At 46.9% G+C, this 6,430-nt stretch overlaps 1 protein-coding gene across 1 annotated transcript in view; it reads left to right on the top strand.

The window, feature by feature from the left end:
- Window positions 1-272: 272 nt before the first annotated feature.
- Window positions 273-6,430, top strand: part of Nrf1 (nuclear respiratory factor 1) — a 108,309-nt gene continuing 102,151 nt past the window's right edge. Inside the window, exon 1 of the mRNA XM_057766898.1 lies at window positions 273-397. The gene's annotated coding sequence lies outside the window, so the exon portion shown is untranslated. The remainder of the gene's footprint in view (window positions 398-6,430) is intronic.

The raw sequence follows: 6,430 nt of genomic DNA, 5'->3' as shown, positions 1-6,430 counted from the left end.
CGGAGTCCCCTTCGGATTAGCAACCATTTTGGACCGCATGAGACTCTCGGCCGCCGCGTCCCCGGTTCGTTCTTCCAGACGCCTCCCGGCGCCAGCTAAGGCTGCACAGCGGCACGAGAGGCCGACGAGGCGGCCGGGGGCTGCGAGGGCACCGCCGAGAGCCCCCTCCGCGGGGTCGCTAGAGCCGCGCCGGCCTCGCCATCATGGCGGTCTCCGGGCGGGGAAGCTGAGCCGTGCGTCGCGTGCGTGCCTCCTCCCTCCCCTCCCCCTCCTCGGCGGCGGCGGCGGCGGCAGAGGCGGCAGCGCTCGCCATTGCCGCTGGTGGCAGGAGGCTGCGAGGAGCCGGCGCGGTCGCAGTCTCCACGGCGCAGGCCCACGGTAGCGCAGCCGCTCTGAGGTGAGTGCCCTACCGCGCAATCTCCAGCTATTTCAGCCCCGGCGCAGCCGCAACACGCCGCCCGCCCGCCGGCCGGCCGGCCCGCCCCGCAGCCGGCACCCTGCCGCCCCCGGCTCGGGGCCTGGGCCCCCGCCGGATTCGGCCTGCCTGGGGCGGGGGACCCGGGCCCGGCCCAGCCAAACCGCCACCCCGAGGATGCGCAGGCCGCACTAGGCCCCAGGCGTCCTGGCGGGCTCGAGAGGGAGGCGGCTGCCCTCCCGAGAGCCCCAGGGTTCCGGCCTCCCCTGCCGCCTCGGGTTCTCCGGGCCGCGGCCTTCTCCGCGCCGTGGAACCCCGGGGCCTGGCTTTCCCCCGCGGGCTCGGGAGCGGGCGGCCCGGAGAGCGCGCCGGGCCCGGGAGCGGGAGGTGGGTGGGCTGCGCGGGACCGGAGCGGCGGCTCGGCTCTCGCCCCCTCGGCTCTTCCCGGGTCTCGTCCGCCGGCGGCGCGGCCGGCCGGGTGGGGCGCGGGAGTGGCTGTCTCTGGCGGGAGAAGGAGGCTGGTGGCTCGGCCGGGCGACCTCCGAAGCTTCCCTCCCGCCGGGGTGGCGTGGGCTGCTTCCCCAGGTGGACTGGGGGGCGCTGAATATGGCGCGCTGCCCACCTTCCTGCAAGTTGGGATGAGGCGCCTAGGCGGCAGTTCGAGGAGGAGGGCGCAAAGTCCTTTTGTACGCAGAAATAAGGAGCGACATTGTGTTTTCCTCCACGGCGGAGATGCCCACCGAGGGGTCTGGGTTCTTCCGGGGCCTAGCGTGGTGGTCCCCGGGGTAGGGGAGCGGGGAGGCGACGCACCCCTCGGAAAGAACGGACCTTTGCCTCGGTTAAAACGGGGTCTGGGATGGGGATGGTCTTGTGCTTGATCCTGTCCCGTATCCCAGGCTTTCGTGGATTCAGGGGTTTGCCATTGCATGTTTTGTAGTGATGATGTCCACTGCGGTTCTCACCTGTTGTGTCGTTGCTGCTGGTCCCAAACTTGGTACGGTGCACCTGACTGCCCCCAGAACTTGGAATTGTTAAATTATCTTAATGTTGTTAGGGCTTCAAAGGCTATCCGCTCTGACCAGTTGGAGGAGCTGCGAACAGTTCATCCCATCTTCCCAACCATTAAAATATCGTGTACTAATTGTTTACGTTAGGGTTGGCATCGGTTGGGCCCAATTCTTTTCCCTAGGTAGAGCAAAAATTCACATTTTACTGAGTGTTTAAACGGTGTTTTTGGGTGAAAGTTAGTGGGAGTGAACCTGTCAGTTGGGACAGTGCTCTGGCGGAGAGTGGGAACGCTTTTGTCCTTCTGGGAGGAGTGGTCCTTTCCTAGTCTTCAGCCATTCCTCTTAAATTCTTTTCTCTTTGGTCTTGAACACTGAGTTATTGGATTGTTCCTCACTCAAGGGAAGAGAAGAGGGGAACATTGGAGAAACCTTTTTTTATATGTGTGTTGGTTTTTGCTTTTTTTTTTTATTCAGTTGTGTCCTAACTTCTTAACATTGTTTGAAAGTTCTTGACCAGTTACCCTATAAGGTAGTAAAAATATGGTTAGTTATGAGCACGAAAGGAAATATATAGTCGTACTGTGTATTTACTTTTAATTTGGGTGCTGAATTGTGTGCAATTTTTTTTTCGGGGGGGGCTTTTTTTTTTCTCTTCCTCTATTTTTTGTTCTGTGCTTGGGAATCTAACCCGGGGCATTGGACATGCAAAGAACCAGTTGCTGCTAACCTACTGGCAGCCTTGTTTTGTTTTTCTTTTTCCTGATAGGAGTTAGACTGTTTCTTTCAGTTGGGTACTTGATCCAAACAAAAGTAAAACAATAATCAGATTATGAGTCTTTTAGCCCACCTTATTTAAATTCTCTTGACTTCATTATAATCTCAAACTCAACGTGCAGAAGGGAAAATGACTTTCTGCCTAGTAGTAAGTGGTTCATATTCTCTTTATCCAAGACTAGCCAACTGAAGCTAGGTGTTTTCTCAAAAAATACTGTTAAAAGAACCTACAGAATTATAGAAGAAATTTTAGATTTCCCTCGATATTCATATATATCAGTGGAATCCAAGGTTGTGTGGCTTTTTTTTTTTTTTAAATTAAGGCTTAATTACACACCCGTTGCTAATTTACTTAGGGAGGTGAAGGCCTCTTGAGTAAATGCATGAATTGTTATTGCTGGTATACTGCAGGTTTAACCAGACCCCTGGGTTGTCTGTTCAAAGCATTTTATGTGAAACAACCACAAGCAGGTGACTTTTAAGGGAAAATTAAGGTTCTTGTGGCTTAGAATTACATTTTTATACCTTGGTTATATAGCATAGTCTTGGTCATCCTGGAACTTGTTGTAGAGACCAGGCTGGCCTCTAAGGATCTCCCTGTCTCTGCCTCAGGAGTGGATTAAAGGTGTGCACCACCATGCCCAGCTGATAGTTCTTTATTTTTGCAATAAGACATTTCAGTAAATGTTTGTTGGAATAATAGTGATGATGAACAACAATTATTGAAGTTGGATTTTGTTTCAGGACAAAAAATCAGCATAAAAGGGCCTGTTGATTTATTTTTGTTTGGGCGGGGAAGATAATCTGTCAGTCTTAGGACACTCTCCAGGAAGTTAACCTGTCAGCGACTGTCAGGTTCTTGGACAAGTGCAGTGCACCATGCTGAAACACACTTGCTCATCCTCTCAAAGTTGGAGGCTGAGGGGGACTCTGTACTGCTAAGATGTCCCGTCTCTCCAGAAAATGAGATCTTTTACTCATTTTCTCTGGGACTGTGTAATATGTTCATCGACACACATACATACTTGCATACACGCTCTTGTGTGTACACGTATATATTTTGAAAATCAGTCTCCCAAACACCAGGCTTGTGAAAGGCATTTAAGGAAATGCTCTGTTACAGAATGTTAGTTATTTGTACTTTTTTGAGTTCATTAGAACATGGGAGCACTTTTTAAGCCCAAGCTTCCCGAACAGTTTTCCACTATCCCGTAGTAAACTAGCAGCAGCTAAAAAGGCATGTTTATAAGTTTCTTTCAAAGATACACTGGGGCCTGGTGGTATAGATCAATGGTAGAAGGAGTGCTTAACTTGAGCAGGGCATTGGGTTCAATCTCCAGCACAAGAAGAGTTGCTTAAACTAAGTCTAGTGGGTTGTGTGTGTGTATTATGTATCATGGTTTCTTATTAAATTTTTTTATATATATGAGCGTTGAGTCTGTGTATATGTCTGTGCATGCCTGGTGCTGGGGAAGCCAGAAGAGGGCATCACATCCCCTGGAGCTGGATTTGCGGCAGTTATGAGCCGTCATGCGGATATTGGGAACCAAACTTGGGTCCTTGGGAATAGCAGTACATACTCTTTAACCGTTGAGTTACCTCTTCAGACCCCTGCTTTTATTTTTTGATTATGTGTCTGTGTGCTTAATGTATCTGTGTTTATATATGGGAATGTACATGTGAGTACAATTGCCTGTGGTGACTAAAAGGGCATCATCTGGAGCTGGAGTTACAGGTGGTAGTGACCTACCCAGCAAGAGCGCTGTGGTCCTTTGGAAGAGCAGGCAGTGCTCTTAACCACTGAGCCATCTCCATCCTGTTGTTTTGTTTTGTTTTAAAGATAAGAATTTGTGTATCCTTGGCTGGCCTAGAACTTGTGTAGCTAAAATTGAGATTGAATTTTTAATCCTTCTGCTACCACCTTCCAAATGCTGGGATTAAAAATGTGTGCTTTTCTGTGCGGTAGGCAAGCACTTTAAACATTTGAGGTACATCTTAGCCATTGGTTAATACTTGTCCATCATTATTCTAAGGTGAACAGGCTGAAGAGAAATAGGACTTGAAACAAATTACAGGCATTTTCAGATCACAGCTATACTAAACTGTTGGAAACAATCTTGGAACAACAGAAATGTTTTGAAGTTACTTTAATGTTATGTGGTGAAAATTTGGAAAGTGACTTTGTTTTTTGACTGCTCAAGGAAAGTAAATTATTTGTGTGTGTGTATGTATGTGTGTATATATATCTTGGATTATTACCCTCCCCCATACAGTTGAGAATTAGGTTAATGTGTTTCAACCTCTCCCTAATTTACTTGTTATCAAGACATCAAAGGCATCATTATGTGGTCCTTATGCCCAAGCTGTATGCATATATGTTAAGACCATTTTTTAAAGCGCCTGGTTTTACTGTTGGCAGTTGGAAGCTTTTTGGAACTTAAGAGTGCTGCTGCTGCTGCTCTTGAATGTTAATGTCAGGCTGGCAGCTAAGCTACAAAGAACAAGAGGAAGTGAAGAAATGTCTCTGTGAAACATTGCTGAAAGCTGTTAAGCAGTGGACTAGAAATGGGGAGCAGGAAACACAGAGCTGCATTCTTGTTTTATGTTTAAAAGAGAGTGAAGCATACCCCCCATTGAGAATTAAACTCAAGTGTGGCCTCACTTGAGAGTTTTGCTATTGTCAAACTAAATTAAAGACAGTCTGTATTTTAGATCCATTCGAGGTACAGAGTCACAAACCTTGGGCCTTATCCAGGACGGGAAAGATGAGCTCAAGTCTTCTACAACTTGTAGAAACTAAAATAGGGTAAAAAAAAGTGGTGTGGGAATAGGGAGGAGTTTGTTTGGAGGAGGGACCATGACACAGGGAAAACAGAAATTAGGTAAGATTTTATGTGTATTAAATAGAGTTTGAGAAGGACTGAGAGGCTAGAGGGAAGCTACAACAGCAGTTTGACCTGAGAAATAGTGAGTGGATTTTACTTGTACTTGAAGAATATAGAAAATGAAATTTCCACTTGGAAATTTGAATGGGGAAGTTTGGGAAGTTGGTAATCGGCACTCATGAATAGAGATGGATTTCTGTAGGCAGTCCGGGGCCATAAGGGGGTTTCAGCAGAGTGGACATTCTGGTTTTAAGTTTGTGTTGCTGGTGCTGAGAGTGCCCTGCATCTCTTCAGACACAAATATATCTTGAGCTTTGAAGATTTATGATATTAGTATGCTAAATATATAAAGATTTTAGTTCTGAAGTTCAGGGATGTATTGTAACTGTAACTCTGAGTCTTGAAATGACATGCAAAATTTTGTGTGTTGGGAGGTGGTGGCGGGGAAGAGGCAGAAATCTTTAATAATTAAATAAATTAATTAATAAAAAAAATAAAAAAAATTTGTGTGTCTAATCCCTATTTCTGAGAAGGACCCAGTCTTTTAGAAGATTCTTGGGGATTCTTGACACAAAAAAGTCAAGGGCCTTTTCAGTAATGTCAATGATGGAATCCAGTGATGGTTGTGTTGGCCAGTTGGCTGAAATACGTTCCAGGGAGGGACTTTGAGTGGGCCTCTTGAGTGAGGAGATCTGCTCTGAGGTGCTTCTTAGAGACAGAGTGGGGGCACTTGATGGAGGGCGGGAGGAGAACCAGAGCAAAGCTAAGGAAGTTGCAGAGATCTGCCAGCTCCTTGCAGGTTTTGTTTGTTTTGTTTTGTTTTTTCTAGACAGGGTTTCTCTATAGCTTTTGAACCTGTACTAGAACTGGCTTTGTAGACCAGGCTGGCCTCAAACTCAGAGATCTGATTGCCTCTGCCTCCCAAGTGCTGGGGTTAAAGGTGTGTGCTACCACCACCTAGTTTAGCTGACATTGTTTATAAGCTGTCCTGCAGAAATATTGGTAAATATAGGAATGATGGATAGATAAATTTGGGGTAATCTTAAACAGAGAAAACTTGTGTTGATTACTTTTGACACAATTATATTTATTTGGGGCTGTAGTTTTATTGACTTAAATGTAAACAATATACAATATTCCAGTCAGAGTAGTTAGCTCATTCGACATCGAAAACATTTCTTTATGCTGTAAATACTCAGAATCCTCTTTCCTACCGATTATGGTTGCTATACTATGCGGTAGAACATAGGAACTTCAGCCTACTTGTATTTTTGTGCCTGTTAGTCAACCTTTGTGTGTCCTTTTTGCTACTGCCTTCCCTCTGGCAACCACTCTGCTTCTTACCTCTT

Source organism: Chionomys nivalis, chromosome 1, assembly GCF_950005125.1.
Source record: "Chionomys nivalis chromosome 1, mChiNiv1.1, whole genome shotgun sequence".
NCBI lineage: Eukaryota > Metazoa > Chordata > Mammalia > Rodentia > Cricetidae > Chionomys > Chionomys nivalis.
The sequence above is the reverse complement of the archived record's forward strand: the minus strand, read 5'-3'. Positions and strand labels throughout refer to the sequence as shown.